This window comes from Camelus bactrianus, chromosome 19, assembly GCF_048773025.1.
Source record: "Camelus bactrianus isolate YW-2024 breed Bactrian camel chromosome 19, ASM4877302v1, whole genome shotgun sequence".
Taxonomy (NCBI): Eukaryota; Metazoa; Chordata; class Mammalia; order Artiodactyla; family Camelidae; genus Camelus; species Camelus bactrianus.
In genome coordinates, this window is record NC_133557.1 from 42910007 (window position 1) to 42929470 (window position 19464).

Below are 19464 nucleotides of genomic sequence, written 5' to 3' on the forward strand. Positions count from 1 at the left end.
GTCTGTTTGAAGTTCCTTCAGTTTTCACTGTAAAACAGAGTTGGAACTAGTACCTCACCATATATATGTATGGAGTGTAGTTTCCAACGGAAAAGAAAATTTGTGTTCCCAACAAGCTAGGTGAAGAACGGATTTCACAAAAACTTGTCTCTCAGAACTGAGCATGTGTAGAGACGTTCGTTCATCTAGCCCAAAAGGAACGATTTGCAGGAGAAACATTTACTCTGGTTTGTCAGTCTGTTTCCTAGTGCCAGTTTGAAGTTCCTGCAGTTTTCACTGAAAAACCGTGTTAGAGATGGTAACTCCCCATATATATGTATGGAGTGTAGTTTGCAACTGAAAAGAAACTTTTTGTTCCCTATAAGCTAGGTGAAGGATGGTTTACACACACACTTATTTCTCAGAACTGAGCAATAGGTGAGACGTTCGTTCGTCTAGCACAAAGGGAACGGGTTGCAGGAGAAATTTTACTCTGGATTCTCAATCTGTTTCCTAGTGCCGGTTTGAAGTTACTGCATTTTTCACTGTAAAACCAGTTGGAGCAAGTACCTCCCCATATATATGTATGGAGTGTAGTTTGCAACTTAAAAGAAACTTTGTGTTCCCAACAAGCTAGTTGAAGGACGGCTTTCACCCACACGTATCTCTCAGAACTGAGCATGTGGAGAACGTTCGTTCATCTACCACAAAGGGAATAGTATGCAGGAGAATCTTTTACTCTGGTTTCTGTCTGTTTCCTTCGGCCGGTTTGAAGTTCCTGCAGTTTTCACTGTAAAAACGAGTTGGAGCTAGTACGTCCACACATACATTTATGGAGTGCAGTTTGCAACGGATAAGAAACTTTTTGTTCCGAAGTAGCTCGGTGAACGACGGCTTTCACACACACTTATCTCTCAGAATTGAGCATGTGGAGTGACGTTCTTTCATCTAGCACAAAGGGAAAGGGTTGCAGGGAAATTTTTCACTGGATTTTCAGCCTGTTTCCTAGTGCCGGTTTTTAGTTCCTGCAGTTTTCACAATAAAAACGAGAAGGAGCTAATACCTTCCCGTATATATTTATGGAGTGTAGTTTGCAACTGAATAGAAACTTTGTGTTCCCAACAAGCTAGGTGAAGGACGGCTTTCACACACACTTATCTCTCAGAACTGAGCATGTGGAGAGACGTTCATTCATCTAGCACAAACGGAACGGGTTGCAGGAAAGACTTTTTCTATGGTTTCTTTGTCTGTTTCCTAGTGCCGGTTTGAAGTTCCTGCAGTTTTCACTGTAAAAAAAGTTGGAGGTATTACCAAAACATAGATATGTATGGAATACAGTTTGCAACTGTAAAGAAACTTTGTGTTTCCAACAAGCTAGGTGAAGGACTGCTTTCACACACACTTATCTCTCAGAACTGAGCATGTGGGGAGACGTTCGTTCATCTAGCAAAAAGGGAACGGGTTGCAGGAGAAACTTTTACTCTGGTTTCTCATTCGGATTCCTAGTACCGGTTTGATGTTCCTACATTTTTCACTGTAAAACCGAGTTGGAGCAAGTACCAACCCATAGATATGTATTGATTATTGTTTGCAAATGAAAAGAAACTTTGTGTTGCCAACAAGCTAGGTGAAGGAAGGCTTTCACAAACATTTATCTCTCAGAACTCTGCATGTGGACAGACGTTCATACATCTAGCTCAAAGTGAAAGGTTTGCACGGGAAAATTTTACTTTGGTTTCTAAGTCTGCTTTATAGTGCCGGTGGGATTTTAATGCATTTTTCACAGTAAAACCGAGTTGGTTCTCGTACGTCCCCATATATAAGTATGGAGTGTTGTTTGCAACTAAATAGTAACTTTGTGTTGCCAACAAGCTAGGTGAAGGACGGCTTTCACACACACTTATCTCTCAGATCTGAGCATGTGGAGAGACTTTCTTTCATCTAGCACAAAAGGAACGGGTTGCAGGAGAAAATTTTACTCTAGTTTCTCAGTCTCTTTCCTAGTGCCTGTTTGAAGTTCCTTCAGTTTTCACTGTAAAACAGAGTTGGAACTAGTACCTCACCATATATATGTATGGAGTGTAGTTTCCAACGGAAAAGAAAATTTGTGTTCCCAACAAGCTAGGTGAAGAACGGATTTCACAAAAACTTGTCTCTCAGAACTGAGCATGTGTAGAGACGTTCGTTCATCTAGCCCAAAAGGAACGATTTGCAGGTGAAACATTTACTCTGGTTTGTCAGTCTGTTTCCTAGTGCCAGTTTGAAGTTCCTGCAGTTTTCACTGAAAAACCGTGTTAGAGATGGTAACTCCCCATATATATGTATGGAGTGTAGTTTGCAACTGAAAAGAAACTTTTTGTTCCCTATAAGCTAGGTGAAGGATGGTTTACACACACACTTATTTCTCAGAACTGAGCAATAGGTGAGACGTTCGTTCGTCTAGCACAAAGGGAACGGGTTGCAGGAGAAATTTTACTCTGGATTCTCAATCTGTTTCCTAGTGCCGGTTTGAAGTTACTGCATTTTTCACTGTAAAACCAGTTGGAGCAAGTACCTCCCCATATATATGTATGGAGTGTAGTTTGCAACTTAAAAGAAACTTTGTGTTCCCAACAAGCTAGTTGAAGGACGGCTTTCACCCACACGTATCTCTCAGAACTGAGCATGTGGAGAACGTTCGTTCATCTACCACAAAGGGAATAGTTTGCAGGAGAATCTTTTACTCTGGTTTCTGTCTGTTTCCTTCGGCCGGTTTGAAGTTCCTGCAGTTTTCACTGTAAAAACGAGTTGGAGCTAGTACGTCCACACATACATTTATGGAGTGCAGTTTGCAACGGATAAGAAACTTTTTGTTCCGAAGTAGCTCGGTGAACGACGGCTTTCACACACACTTATCTCTCAGAATTGAGCATGTGGAGTGACGTTCTTTCATCTAGCACAAAGGGAAAGGGTTGCAGGGAAATTTTTCACTGGATTTTCAGCCTGTTTCCTAGTGCCGGTTTTTAGTTCCTGCAGTTTTCACAATAAAAACGAGAAGGAGCTAACACCTTCCCGTATATATTTATGGAGTGTAGTTTGCAACTGAATAGAAACTTTGTGTTCCCAACAAGCTAGGTGAAGGACGGCTTTCACACACACTTATCTCTCAGAACTGAGCATGTGGAGAGACGTTCATTCATCTAGCACAAACGGAACGGGTTGCAGGAAAGAATTTTTCTATGGTTTCTTTGTCTGTTTCCTAGTGCCGGTTTGAAGTTCCTGCAGTTTTCACTGTAAAAAAAGTTGGAGGTATTACCAAAACATAGATATGTATGGAATACAGTTTGCAACTGTAAAGAAACTTTGTGTTTCCAACAAGCTAGGTGAAGGACTGCTTTCACACACACTTATCTCTCAGAACTGAGCATGTGGGGAGACGTTCGTTCATCTAGCAAAAAGGGAACGGGTTGCAGGAGAAACTTTTACTCTGGTTTCTCATTCGGATTCCTAGTACCGGTTTGATGTTCCTACATTTTTCACTGTAAAACCGAGTTGGAGCAAGTACCAACCCATAGATATGTATTGATTATTGTTTGCAAATGAAAAGAAACTTTGTGTTGCCAACAAGCTAGGTGAAGGAAGGCTTTCACAAACATTTATCTCTCAGAACTCTGCATGTGGACAGACGTTCATACATCTAGCTCAAAGTGAAAGGTTTGCACGGGAAAATTTTACTTTGGTTTCTAAGTCTGCTTTATAGTGCCGGTGGGATTTTAATGCATTTTTCACAGTAAAACCGAGTTGGTTCTCGTACGTCCCCATATATAAGTATGGAGTGTTGTTTGCAACTAAATAGTAACTTTGTGTTGCCAACAAGCTAGGTGAAGGACGGCTTTCACACACACTTATCTCTCAGATCTGAGCATGTGGAGAGACTTTCTTTCATCTAGCACAAAAGGAACGGGTTGCAGGAGAAACTTTTACTCTAGTTTCTCAGTCTCTTTCCTAGTGCCTGTTTGAAGTTCCTTCAGTTTTCACTGTAAAACAGAGTTGGAACTAGTACCTCACCATATATATGTATGGAGTGTAGTTTCCAACGGAAAAGAAAATTTGTGTTCCCAACAAGCTAGGTGAAGAACGGATTTCACAAAAACTTGTCTCTCAGAACTGAGCATGTGTAGAGACGTTCGTTCATCTAGCCCAAAAGGAACGATTTGCAGGAGAAACATTTACTCTGGTTTGTCAGTCTGTTTCCTAGTGCCAGTTTGAAGTTCCTGCAGTTTTCACTGAAAAACCGTGTTAGAGATGGTAACTCCCCATATATATGTATGGAGTGTAGTTTGCAACTGAAAAGAAACTTTTTGTTCCCTATAAGCTAGGTGAAGGATGGTTTACACACACACTTATTTCTCAGAACTGAGCAATAGGTGAGACGTTCGTTCATCTAGCACAAAGGGAAAGGGTTGCAGGAGTAATTTAACTCTGGTTTCTTAGTTTGTTTCCCAGTGCCTGTTTGAATTTCCGGCAGTTTTCTCTGTAAAAAAAGTTGGAGCTTGTAAAAACTCATATATATATATGGAGTGTAGCTTGCAACTAAAAAGAAACTTTGTGTTCCCAACAAGCTAGGTGAAGTACGGCTTTCACACACACTTATCTCTCATAACTGAGCATGTGGAGAGACGTTCGTTCATGTAGCACAAAGGGAACGGTTTGCAGGAGAAACTTTTACTCTGTATTCTCAGTCGGCTTCCTAGTGCCGGTTTGATATTCCTGCTGTTTTCACTGTAAAAACGAGTTGGAGCTAGTACTAACCCATAGATATGTATGGAGTGCAGTTTGCAAATGAAAATAAACTTTGTGTTCCCAACAGGCTAGGTGAACGACGGCTTTCACACACAATTTTCTCTCAAAGTGAGCAAGTGGGGAGACATTCTTTCATCTACAACAAAGGGAACGTTTTGCAGGATAAACTTTTTCTCTGGATTCTCAGTCTGTTTCCAAGTGCCGGTTTGAAGTTCCTGCAGTTTTCAATGTAATGACTACTTGGAGCTAGTACCAACTCATAGATATGTATGGAATGTAGTTTGCAACTGAAAAGAAACTTTGTGTTCCCAACAAGATAGTTGAACGACGGCTTTCACACACATTTTTCTCTCAGAAGTGAGCATGTGGAGACACGTTCGTTCATCTAGCACAAATGGAACGGTTTGCATGAGAAACTTTTTCTCTGGATTCTCAGACTGTTTTCTAGTGCCGGTTTGATGATCCTGCAGTTTTCACTTTATAAACGATTTGGAGCTACTACCAACCCATAGATATGTATGGAGTGTATTTTGCAACTGAAAAGAACTCTGTGTTCCCAACAAGCTAGGTGACGGACGTATTTCACACACACTTATCTCTCAGAACTGAACATGTGGAGAGACTTTCGTTCATCTACCACAAAGGGAACGTTTAGCAGGAGAATCTTTTACTCTTCTTTCTGTCTGTTTCCTTCTGCCGGTTTGATGTTCATGCAGTTTTCACTGTAAAAACGAGATGGAGCTAGTACGTCCACACTTATATTTATGGAGTGTAGTTTGCAACAGATAAAAAAATTTGTGTTCCCAACAAGGTATTTGAACGACGGCTTTCACACACACTTATCATTCAGAACTGAGCATGTGGAGAGACTATCGTTCATCTAGCACAAAGGGAACGAATTTCAGGAGAAACATTTACTCACGTTTCTCAGTCTGTTTCATTGTGCCGGTTTGATGTTCCTGCAGTTTTCACTGAAAAACCTTGTTGGAGGTGGTACCTCCCCATATATATTTATGGAGTGTAGTTTGCAAAAGAAAAGAAACTTTGTTTTCCCAAAAAGCTCGGTGAAGGACGGTTTTCACACACAGTTTTCTGTCAGTAATGAGCATGTGGAAAGACGTTCGTTCATCTAGCACAAAGGGAACGTGTTGCAGGAGAAACTTTTCCTCTGATTTCTCATTTGGCTTCCTAGTGCCGGTTGGATGTTCCTGCTGTTTTATCTGTAAAATCGGTTTGGAGTTGGTAACAACCCATATATTTTTATGGAGTGTAGTTTGCAACTGAAAAGAAAATTTTTGTTCCCAACAATGTAGGTGAAGTACGGCTTTCACACACAATTATCTCTCAGAACTGAGCATGTGGAGAGATGTTCGTTTATCTACCACAAAGGAAACAGATTGCAGGAGAAACTTTTTCTCTGGATTCTCAGTATTGTTCCTAGTGCCATTATGAAGTTCCTGAGTTTTCACTGTAAAACCGATTTGGAACTAGTTCTACCCATATATATGTTTGGAGTGTAGTTTGCAACTGAAAAGAATCATTGTGTTCCCAAAAAGCTAGGTAAATAATGGCTTTCACACACAATTATCTCTCAGAACTGGGCATGTGGAGAGATGTTCGTTCATCTAATACAAAGGAAACGGGTTGCAGGGAAAAGTTTTTCTCTGGTTTCTCAGTCTGTTTCCTAGTGCCGGTGTGATATTCCTGCTGTTCTATCTGTAAAACCGAGTTGGAGCTAGTACTTACCCATATATATGTAAGGAGTGTACATTGCAACTGAAAAGAAACTTTGTGTTCCAAACAATGTATTTGAAGGAATTCTTTCACACACAATTATCTCTCATAACTGATTATGTGGAGAGACGTTCGTTCATCTAGCAAAATGGGAACGGGTTGCTGGAGAAACTTTTACGCTGGTTTCTCAGTCTGTCTCCTAATGCCGGTTTGATGTTCCTGCAATTTTCACTGTAAAAACTAGTTGGAGCTAGTACCAACCCATAGATATGTATGGAGGGTAGTTTGCAACTGAAATGAAACTTTGTGTTCCAAACAATCTAGTTGAAGGGCTTCTTTCACACACACTTATCTCTCAAAACTGAGCATGTGTAGAGACGTTCGTTCATCTAGCAAAAAGGGAACGGGTTGCAGGAGAAACTTTTACGCTGTTTCTCAGTCGGATTCCTAGTGCTGGTTTGATGTTCCTGCTGTTTTATGTGTAAAATCGAGTTGGAGCTTGAAACCCCACATATATTTTTATGAACTTTTGTTTGCAACTGAAAAGAAACTTTGTGTTCCCAACAAGCTAGGTGAAGGATGGTTTCACACACAATTTTCTCTCAGAACTGAGCATGTGGAGAGGTGTTCGTTCATCTAACACAAATGAAACGGGTTGCAGGGAAAACTTTTTCTCTGGTTTATCAGTGTGTTTCCTAGTGCCAATATGAAGTTCCTGAGTTTTCACTGTAAAACCGATTTGGAATTAATACTTCCCCATATATATGTATGGAGTGTAGATTGCAACTCAAAAGAATCTTTGTGTTCCCAACAAGCTAGGTGAAGGACGGCTTTCAAACACACTTATCTCTCAGAACTGAGCATATGGAGAGACTTTCGTTCATATAGCACAAACGGAACGGTTTGCAGGAGAAACATTTACTCTGGTTTTTCAGTCTGTTTCCTAGTGCCGTTTTGATGTTCTGGCTGCTATGTCTGTAAAACCGTGTTGGAGCTAGTACCTCCCCAATTATTTGTATGGAGTGTGCTTTCCAACTGAAAAGAAACTTTGTGTTCCCAACAAGCTAAGTGAAGGACGGATTTCACACACAATTATTTCTTAGAACTGAGCATGTGGAGAGACGTTCGTTCATCTAGCACAAAGGGAACGGGTTACAGGAGAAACTCTCTCTCTGGTTTCTCAATCTGTTTCCTAGTGCCGGTTTGAAGTTCCTGCAGTTTTCACGGTAAAACCGAGTTGGAGCTAGTACATCCCGCTATATATATATGGAATATAGTTTGCAAATGAAAAGAATCTTTGTGTTCCCAACAAGCTAGGTGAAGGAAGGCATTCACACTCATTTTTCTGTCAGAAATGAGCATGTGTAGAGACGTTCGTTCATCTAGCACAAAGGGAACGGTTTGCAGGATAAATTTTACTCTGGATTCTCAATCTGTTTCCTAGTGCCGGGTTGAAGTTACTGCATTTTTCACTGTAAAATCAGTTTGAGCAAATACCTCCCCATATATATGTATGGAGTGTAGTTTGCAACTTAAAAGAAACTTTGTGTTCCCAACAAGCTAGTTGAAGGACGGCTTTCACCCACACGTATCTCTCAGAACTGAGCATGTGGAGAACGTTTGTTCATCTACCACAAAGGGAATAATTTGCAGGAGAATCTTTTACTCTCGTTTCTGTCTGTTTCCTTCGGCCGGTTTGAAGTTCCTGCAGTTTTCACTGTAAAAACGAGTTGGAGCTAGTACGTCCACTCATATATTCATGGTGTGCAGTTTGCAACGGATAAGAAACTTTTTGTTCCGAAGAAGCTCGGTGAACGACGGCTTTCACACGCACTTATTTCTCAGAATTGAGTATGTGGAGTGTCGTTCTTGCATCTAGCACAAAGGGTAAGGTTTGCAGGGAAATTTTTCACTGGATTTTCAGTCTGTTTCCTAGTGCCGGTTTTAAGTTCCTGCAGTTTTCACAATAAAAACGAGTAGGAGCTAATACCTTCCCATATATATTTATGGAATGTAGTTTGCAACTGAATAGAAACTTTGTGTTCCCAACAAGAAGGGTGAAGGACGGCTTTTACACACAATTTTGTCTCAGAACTGAGCATGAGGAGAGTCGTTCGTTCATCTAGCAAAAAGGGAACCGGTTGCAGTGGAAACATTTACTCTGGTTTTTCAGTCTGTTTCCTAGTGCCGGTTTGAATTTCCTGCAGTTTTCACTGTAAAACCGAGTTGGAACTAATAATTCCTCATATATATGTTTGGAGAGCAGTTTTCAACTGAAAAGAATCTTTGTGTTCCTAACAAGCTAGGTGAAGGACGGATTTCTCACACACTTATCTCTCAGAACTGAGCATGTGGGGAGACGTTCGTTCATCTAGCAAAAAGGGAACCGGTTGCAGCAGAAATTTTTACTCTGGTTTTTCAGGCTGTTTCCTATTGCCGGTTTGAAGTTCCTGCAGATTTCACTGTAAAAACGAGTTGGAGCTTGTACCAACCCATATATATGTATTTAGTATAGTTTGCAACTGAAAAGAAACTTTGTTTTCCCTACAAGCTAGGTGAACGACGCCTTTCACACACACTAATCTCTCAGAGCTGAGCATGTGCAGACACGTTCGTTCATCTGGCACAAAAGGTACGGGTGGCAGGAGAAATTTTACTCTGGTTTCTTGGTCGGGTTCCTAGTACCGTTTTGAAGTTCCTGCAGTATTCACTGTAAAACTGAGTTGGAGCTAGTACTAACCCATATATATATATGGAGTGTAGTTTGAAACTGAAAAGAAACTTTGTTTTCCCAACAAGCTAGGTGAAGTACGGCTTTCACACCCACTTATCTCTCAGAACTGAGCATGTGGTGAGACGTTCATTCATCTAGCAAAAAGTGAACGGTTTGCAGGAGAAACTATTACTCTGGTATCTCAGTCTGTTTCCTAGTACCGGTTTGAAGTTCCTGCATTATTCACTGTAAAACCGAGTTGGAGCTAGTACTAACCCATATATATATATGGAGTGCAGTTTGAAACTGAAAAGAAACTTTGTGTTGCCAACAAGCTAGGTGAAGGACATCTTTAACACACACATATCTCTGAGAACAGAACTTGTGGAGAGACGTTCGTTCAACTAGCACAAAAGGAACAGGTTGCATGGGTAACTATTACTCTGGTTTCTCAGTCGGATTCTTAGTGCCGGTATGATGTTCCTGCTCTTTTCTCTGTAAAACCGAGTTGGAAATAGTACCTCCCGATATATATGTATGGATTGCAGATTCCAACGGAAAAGAAAATTTGTGTTCCCAACAACCGAGGTGAAGAACGGCATTCACACACAATTGTCTCTCAGAACTGGACATGTGGAGAGATGTTCGTTCTTCTAGGACAAAGAAAGAGTTGCAGGAGAAACATTTACTCTGGTTACTCAGTCTTTTTCCTATTGCCGGTTTGAATATACTGCATTTTTCACTGTAAAACCGAGTTGGAGCTAGTAGCAACCCATATATTTGTATGGATTGTAGTTTGCAACTGAAAAGAACCTTTTTGTTCCCAACAAGTACGTGAAGGACAGTTTTCACACACACTTTTCTCTCAGAACTGAGCATGTGGAGAGACGTTTGTTCATCTAGCACAAAGGGAACCGTTTGCAGGAGAAAATTTTCTCTGTTTTCTCAGTGTTTTTCCTAGTTCCTGTATGAAGTTCCTGCAGTTTTCACTGTAAAACCGAGTTGGAGCTAGTACCAACCCATAGATATGTATGGAGTGTAGTTTGCAACTGAAAAGAAACTTTGTGTTGCCAACAAGCTAGGTGAAGGACATCTTTAACACACACATATCTCTCAGAACAGAGATTGTGGAGAAACGTTCGTTCAACTAGCACAAAGGGAACAGGTATCAGGTGTAACTTTTACTCTGGGATCTCAGTCGGCTTCCTAGTGCCGGTATGATATTCCTGCTGTTTTATGTTTAAAACATAGTAGGAACTTGTACCTCCCCATATATATGTAAGTAGTGTAGTTTGCAAATTAATAGTAACTTTGTGTTCCCAAAAATCTAGGTGAAGGACGGCTTTCACACACACTGATCTCTCAGAACGTAGCATGTGGAGAGACTTTCGTTCATCTAGCAAACAAGGAACGGTTGGCAGGATAATCATTTACACTGGTATCTCAGTCTGTTTCCTAGTGTCGGTTGGAAGTTCCTGCATTTTTCACTGTAAAAGAGAGTTGGAGCTAATAACTCCCCATATATATGTATGGAGTGTAGTTTGCAACTGAAAAGATACTTTCTGTTCCCAACAAGCTATGTGAAGGACGGCTTTCACACACACTTATCTCTCAGAACTGAGCATGTGGAGAGACGTTCATTCATCTAGCAAAAAGGAACGGGTTCAAGGGTAACTTTTACTCTGATTTCTCAGTCTCTTTCCTAGTCCCGTTTTGAAGTTCCTGCAGTTTTCACTATGCAACCGATTTGGAGCTAGTACCTCCCCATATATATGTAAGGATTGTATTTTGCAACTGAAAAGAAACATTTTGTTCCCAAAAAGTACGTGAAAGACAGCTTTCACTCACACTTATCTCTCAGAACTGAGCATGTGGAGAGACATTATTTCATCTAGCACAAAGGGAACACGTTCAGGAGAAACTTTTACTCTGGTTTCTCAGTTGGCTTCCTAGGGCCTGTATGCTGTTCCTCCTGTTTTATCTGTAAAACCGAGTTGGAGGTAGTACATCCCCATATATATATATGGAGGGTAGTTTGGAACTGAAAAGGAACTTTGTGTTCCAAACAATCTATTTGAAGGACGGCTTTCACACACACTTATCCCACAGAACTGAGCATGGGGAGAGACGTTCGTTCATCTAGCACAAAGGGAACGGTTTGCAGGAGAAAATTTTCTCTGTTTTCTCAGTGTGTTTCCTAGTTCCTGTATGAAGTTCCTGCAGTTTTCACTGTAAAACCAAGTTGGAGCTAGTATCAACCCATAGATATGTATGGAGTGTAGTTTGCAACTGAAAAGAAACTTTGTGTTGCCAACAAGCTAGGTGAAGGACATCTTTAACACACACATATCTCTCAGAACAGAGATTGTGGAGAAACGTTCGTTCAACTAGCACAAAGGGAACAGGTATCAGGTGTAACTTTTACTCTGGGATCTCAGTCGGCTTCCTAGTGCCGGTATGATGTTCCTGCTGTTTTATGTTTAAAACATAGTAGGAACTTGTACCTCCCCATATATATGTAAGTAGTGTAGTTTTCAAATTAATTGTAACTTTGTGTTCCCAAAAAGCTAGGTGAAGGACGGCTTTCACACACACTGATCTCTCAGAACGTAGCATGTGGAGAGACTTTCGTTCATCTAGCAAACAAGGAACGGTTGGCAGGATAATCATTTACACTGGTATCTCAGTCTGTTTCCTAGTGTCAGTTGGAAGTTCCTGCATTTTTCACTGTAAAAGAGAGTTGGAGCTAATAACTCCCCTTATATATGTATGGAGTGTAGTTTGCAACTGAAAAGATACTTTCTGTTCCCAACAAGCTATGTGAAGGACGGCTTTCACACACACTTATCTCTCAGAACTGAGCATGTGGAGAGTCGTACGTTCATCTAGCACAAAGGGAACGGGTTGCAGGAAAGACTTTTTCTATGGTTTCTTTGTCTGTTTCCTAGTGCCGGTTTGAAGTTCCTGCAGTTTTCACTGTAAAAATGTTGGAGGTATTACCAAAATATAGATATGTATGGAATAAAGTTTGCAACTGAAAAGAAACTTTGTCTTTCCAACAAGCTAGGTGAAGGACTGCTTTCACACACACTTATCTCTCAGAACTGAGCATGTGGGGAAACGTTCGTTCATCTAGCAAAAAATGGAACGGGTTGCAGGAGAAACTTTTACTCTGGATTCTCAGTCGGATTCCTAGTACAGATTTGATGTTCCTACAGTTTTCACTGTAAAACCGAGTTGGAGCTAGTACCAACCCATATAAATATGTATTGATTATAGTTTGCAAATGAAAATAAACTTTGTTTTGCCAAGAAGCTAGGTGAAGGACGGCTTTCACACACACTTAAATCTCAGAACTGTGCATGTGGACAGACGTTCTTACATCTAGCACAAAGTGAAAGGTTTGCACGGGAAAATTTTACTTTGATTTCTAAGTCTGCTTAATAGTGCCGGTGGGATTTTAATGCATTTTTCACAGTAAAACCGAGTTGGTTCTCGTACGTCCCCATATATATATATGGAGTGCTGTTTGCAACTTAATAGTAACTTTGTGTTCCCAAAAAGCTAGGTGAAGGACGGCTTTCACACACACTTTTCTCTCAGAACTGAGCATATGGAGAGACGTTCTTTCATCTAGCACAATTGGAACGGGTTGCAGGAGAAACTTTTACTCTGGAATCTCAGTCTGTTTCCTAGTGCCGGTTTGATGTTCCAGCAGTTTTCACTGTAAAATCGAGTTGGAGATAGTACCAACCCTTCGATATGTAGGGAGTGTAGATTGCAACTAAAAAGAAACTTTGTGTTCCCAACAAGCTAGGTGAAGGACGGCTTTCACACACACTTCTCTCTCAGAACCTAGCATGTGGAGAGACGTTCTTTCATCAAGCACAAAAAGAACGTGTTGCCGGAGAAACTTTTTCTCTGGTTTCTCAATCTGTTTCCTAGTGCCGGTTTGAAGTTCCTGCAGTTTTCACTGTAAAAACGTGTTGCATCTAGTACCAACCCATAGAATCTTATGGACTATAGTTTGCAACTGAAAAGAAACTTTGTGTTCCCAACAAGCTAGGTGAAGGACGGCTTTCACTCAAACTTATCTCTCAGAACTGAGCATGTGGAGAGACGTTTGTTCATGTAGCAAAAATGGAAAGGTTTGCAGGAGAAACTTTTACTCTGTATTCTCAGTCGGCTTCCTATTGCCGGTTTGATGTTCCTGCAGTTTTCACTGTAAAACTGATTTGAACCTAGTACCAACCCATATATTTGTATGGAGTGTAATTTGCAACTGAAAAGAAACTTTGTGTTCCCAACAAGCTAGGTGATGGAAGGCTTTCACACACACTTAACTCTCAGAACTGAGCATGTAGACGGACGTTCGTACATCTAGCACAAATGGAACGGTTGGCAGGGGAAAATTTTACTTTGGTTTCTCAGTGTGCTTACTAGTGCCGGTGGGATTTTAATGCATTTTTCACTGTAAAACAGAGTTGGGTCTCTTACGTCCACGTATAAGTATGGAGTGTAGTTTGCAACTGAATAGTAACTTTGTTTTCCCAAAATCTCTGTGAATGACGGCTTTCACACACACTTATCTCTCAGAACTTAGCATGTGGAGAGACATTCGTTCATCTAGCAAACAAGGAACGGTTGGCAGGTTAATCATTCACTCTGTTATCTCAGTCTGTTTTCTTGTGCCGGTTGGAAGTTCCTGCATTTTTCACTGTAAAAACGAGTTGGAGCTTCTAACTCCCCATATATATGTATGTAGTGTAATTTGCAACTGAAAAGATACTTTGTGTTCCCAACAAGTTAATTGAAGGATGGCTTACACACACAGATATCTCTTAGAACTGAGCATGTGGAGAGACTTTCGTTCATCTAGCTCAAATGGAACGATTTGCAGGAGAAACATTTACTCTGGTTTCTCAGTCTGTTTCCTAGTGCCAGTTTGAAGTTCCTGCAGTTTTCACTGAAAAACCGTGTTAGAGATGGTAAACCCCCATATATATGTATGGAGTGTAATTTACAACTAAAAGAAACTTTCTGTTGCCAACAAGCTAGGTGAAGGACGGCTTTCACACACAATTATCTCTCAGATCTGAGCATGTGGAGAGACTTTCATTCATCTAGCACAAAGGGAACGGGTTGCAGGAGAAACTTTTACTCTGGTTTCTCAGTCTCTTTCCTAGTGCCGGTTTGAAGTTCCTTCAGTTTTCACTGTAAAACCGAGTTGGATCTAGTACCTCAACATATATATGTATGGAGTGTAGTTTCCAACGGAAAAGAAAATTTGTGTTCCCAAAAAGCTAGATGAAGAACGGATTTCACAAACACTTGTCTCTCAGAACTGAGCATGTGTAGAGACGTTCGTTCATCTAGCCCAAAAGGAACGATTTGCAGGAGAAACATTTACTCTGGTTTGTCAGTCTGTTTCCTAGTGCCAGTTTGAAGTTCCTGCAGTTTTCACTGAAAAACCGTTTTAGAGATGGTAACTCCCCATATATATGTATTGAGTGTAGTTTGCAACTGAAAACAAACTTTGTGTTCCCAACAAGCTAGGTGAAGGAAGGCTTTCACCCTCATTTTTCTGTCAGAAATGAGCATGTGGAGAGACGTTCGTTCATCTAGCACAAAGGGAACGGGTTGCAGGAGAGAATTTTTCTCTGGTTTCTCAGTCTGTTTCCTAGTGCCCGTTTGAAGTTCCTATAGTTTTCACTGTAAAACCGAGTTGGAACTAGTACCTCAACATATATATGTGTGGATTGTAGTTTCCAACGGAAAAGAAAATTTGTGTTCCCAACAAGCGAGGTGAAGAACGCCTTAAACACACAAATGTCTCTAAGAACTGAGCATGTGGAGAGACGTTCGTTCATCTAGCACAAAGGGAACGGGTTGCAGGAGAAACTTTTACTCTGGTTTCTCAGTCGGCTTCCTATTGCCATTTTGATGTTGCTGCAGTTTTCACTGAAAAACCGTGTTGGAGATTGTACCTCCCAATATGTATGTATGGAGTGTAGTTTGCAAATGAAAAGAAAATTTCTGTTCCCAACAAGCTAGTTGAAGGACGGCTTTCACACACATTATTCTGTCAGAAATGAGCATGTGGAGAGTCGTTTGTTCATCTAGCATAAAGGGAACGATTAGCAGGAGAAACTATTACTCTGGTTTGTCAGTCTGTTTCCTAGTGCCAGTTTGAAGTTCCTGCAGTTTTCACTGAAAAACCGTGTTAGAGATGGTAACTCCCCATATATATGTATGGAGTGTAGTTTGCAACTGAAAAGAAACTTTGTGTTCCCAAAAAGCTTGGTGAAGTTCGGCTTTCACACACACTTATCTCTCAGAACTGAGTATGTGGAGAGACGTTCTTTCATTTAGCACAAAAGGAACGGGTTGCAGGAGAGAATTTTTCTCTGGTTTCTCAGTCGGCTTCCTAGTGCCATTTTGATGTTCCTGCAGTTTTCACTGAAAAACCGTGTTGGAGATGGTACCTCCCCATATATATGTATGGAGTGTAGTTTGCAAATGAAAAGAAACTTTCTGTTCACAACAAGCTAGTTGAAGGACGGCTTTCACACACAGTATTCTGTCAGAAATGAGCATGTGGAGAGATTTTCGTTCATCTAGCAGAAAGGGAACGATTTGCAGGAGAAACTTTTATTCTGGTTTCTCAGTCGGCTTCCTAGTTCCAGTTTGATGTTCCTGCAGTTTTCACTGAAAAAACGTGTTGGAGATCGTACCTCCCCATATAAATGTATGGAGTGTAGTTTGCAACTGAAAAGAAACTTTGTGTTCCCAGCAAGCTAGTTGAACGACGGATTTCACACACACTTCTGTCTCAGAACTGAGCCAGTGGAGAGACTTACGTTCATCTAGCAGAAAGGGAACGATTTGCAGGAGAAACATTTACTCTGGTTTCTCAGTCTGTTTCCTTGTGCCGGTTTGAAGTTCCTATAATTTTCACTGTAAAACCGAGTTGGAACTAGTACCTCAACATATATATGTGTGGATTGTAGTTTCCAACGGAAAAGAAAATTTGTGTTCCCTACAAGCTTGGTGAAGAACGCCTTAAACACACAAATGTCTCTAAGAACTGAGCATGTGGAGAGACGTTCGTTCATCTAGCACAAAGGGAACGGGTTGCAGGAGAAACTTTTACTCTGGTTTCTCAGTCGGCTTCCTAGTGCCATTTTGATGTTCCTGCAGTTTTCACTGAAAAACCGAGTTGGAGATTGTACCTCCCCATATATATGTATGGAGTGTAGTTTGCAAATGAAAAGAAAGTTTCTGTTCACAACAAGCTAGTTGAAGGGCGGCTTTCACCCACAGTATTCTGTCAGAAATGAGCATGTGGAGAGATTTTCGTTCATCTAGCAGAAAGGGAACGATTTGCAGGAGAAACTTTTATTCTGGTTTCTCAGTCGGCTTCCTAGATCCAGTTGGATGTTCCTGCAGTTTTCACTGAAAAACCGTGTTGCAGATCGTACCTCCCCATATATTTGTATGGAGTGCAGTTTGCAACTGAAAAGAAACTTTGTGTTCCCAGCAAGCTAGGTGAAGGACGGATTTCACACACACTTCTGTCTCAGAACTGAGCCAGTGGAGAGACTTACGTTCATCTAGCAGAAAGGGAACGATTAGCAGGAGAAACATTTACTCTGGTTTCTCAGTCTGTTTCCTTGTGCCGGTTTGAAGTTCCTGCAGTTTTCACTGAAAAATCGTGTTGGAGATCGTACCTCCTCTTATATATCTATGGAGTGTAGTTTGCAAATGAAAAGAAACTTTCTGTTCCCAACAAGCTAGGTGAAGGGCGGCTTTCACACACAGTATTCTTTCAGAAATGAGCATGTGGAGAGACGTTCGTTCATCTAGCACAAATGGAAAGGGTTGCAGGTGAAACTTTTCTGTGGTTTCTCAGTCGGCTTCTTAGTGCCGGTTTCATGTTCATGCAGTTTTCACTGTAAAACCGATTTGAGCTAGTACCAACCCATATATATGTATGGAGTGTAGTTTGCAACTGAAAAGACACTTTGGGTTCCCAACAAGCTAGGTGAACCACGGCGTTCACACACAATTTTCTCTCCGAAGTGTGCATGTGGAGAGACATTCTTTCATCTAGCACAAAGGGAAGGGGTTGCAAGAGAAATTTTTCTCTGGATTCTCATTCTGTTTCCTAGTGCTGGTTTGAAGTTCCTGCAGTTTTCACTGTAAAAACGTGTTGGAGCTAATACCAACCCATAGATATGTATGGAATGTAGTTTGCAACTGAAAAGAAAGTTTGTGTTCTAAACAAGCTAGGTGAATGACGGCTTTCACACACACTTATTTCTCAGAACTGAGCATGTGGAGAGAAGTTCGTTCATGTAGCACAAAGGGAACTGTTTGCAGGAGAAACTTTTACTCTGGATTCTCAGTCGGCTTACTAGTGCCGGTTTGTTGTTCCTGCAGGTTTCACTGTAACACCAATTTGGAGCTAGTACCAACCCATATAAATGTATGGATTGTAATTTGCAACTGAAAAGAAACTTTGTGTTCCCAACAAGCTAGGTGAAGGATGGCTTTCACACACACTTATCTCTCAGAACTGAGCATGAGGATAGACGTGCGTTCATCTAGCACAAATTGAACGGGTTGCAGGTGATACATTTCTCTGCTTTCTCAGTCTGTTTCCTAGTGCCGGTATGAAGTTACTGCTGCTATGCCTGTAAAACCGTGTTCGAAATAGTACTTCCCGATAAATATGTATGGAGTGTACTTTCCAACGGAAAAGAATATTTGTGTTCCCAACAAGCTAGGTGAAGAACGCCTTACACACACAAATATCTCTAAGAACTGAGCATGTGGAGAGACATACGTTCATCTAGCGCAAATGGAACGGGTTGCAGGAGAAAATTTTACTCTGGTTTCTCAGTCGGCTTCCTAGTGCCATTTTGATGTTCCTGCAGTTTTCACTGAAAAACCGTGTTGGAGATCGTACCTCCCCATATATATGTATGGAGTGTAGTTTGCAAATGAAAAGAAACTTTCTGTTCCCAACAATCTAGTTGAAGGACGGCTTTCACACACAGTATTCTGTCAGAAATGTGCATGTGGAGAGACGTTTGTTCATCTAGCAGAAAGGGAACGATTTGCAGGAGAAACTTTTACTCTGGTTTCTCAGTCGGCTTCCTAGTTCCAGTTTGATGTTCCTGCAGTTTTCACTGAAAAACCGTGTTGGAGATCGTACCTCCCCATATATATGTATGGAGTGTAGTTTGCAACTGAAAAGAAACTTTGTGTTCCCAGCAAGCTAGGTGAAGGACGGATTTCACACACACTTCTCTCTCAGAAGTGAGCCTGTGGAGAGACGTTCGTTCATCTAGCACAAAGGGAACGGGTTGCAGGAGAAACTTTTACTCTGGTTTCTCAGTCGGCTTCTTAGTGCCGGTTTGATGTTCCTGCAGTTTTCACTGTAAAACCGATTTGGAGCTAGTACCAACCCATATAAATATGTATTGATTATAGTTTGCAAATGAAAATAAACTTTGTTTTGCCAAGAAGCTAGGTGAAGGACGGCTTTCACACACACTTAAATCTCAGAACTGTGCATGTGGACAGACGTTCTTACATCTAGCACAAAGTGAAAGGTTTGCACGGGAAAATTTTACTTTGGTTTCTAAGTCTGCTTAATAGTGCCGGTGGGATTTTAATGCATTTTTCACAGTAAAACCGAGTTGGTTCTCGTACGTCCCCATATATATATATGGAGTGCTGTTTGCAACTTAATAGTAACTTTGTGTTCCCAAAAAGCTAGGTGAAGGACGGCTTTCACACACACTTTTCTCTCAGAACTGAGCATATGGAGAGACGTTCTTTCATCTAGCACAATTGGAACGGGTTGCAGGAGAAACTTTTACTCTGGAATCTCAGTCTGTTTCCTAGTGCCGGTTTGATGTTCCAGCAGTTTTCACTGTAAAATCGAGTTGGAGATAGTACCAACCCTTCGATATGTAGGGAGTGTAGATTGCAACTAAAAAGAAACTTTGTGTTCCCAACAAGCTAGGTGAAGGACGGCTTTCACACACACTTCTCTCTCAGAACCTAGCATGTGGAGAGACGTTCTTTCATCAAGCACAAAAAGAACGTGTTGCCGGAGAAACTTTTTCTCTGGTTTCTCAATCTGTTTCCTAGTGCCGGTTTGAAGTTCCTGCAGTTTTCACTGTAAAAACGTGTTGCATCTAGTACCAACCCATAGAATCTTATGGACTATAGTTTGCAACTGA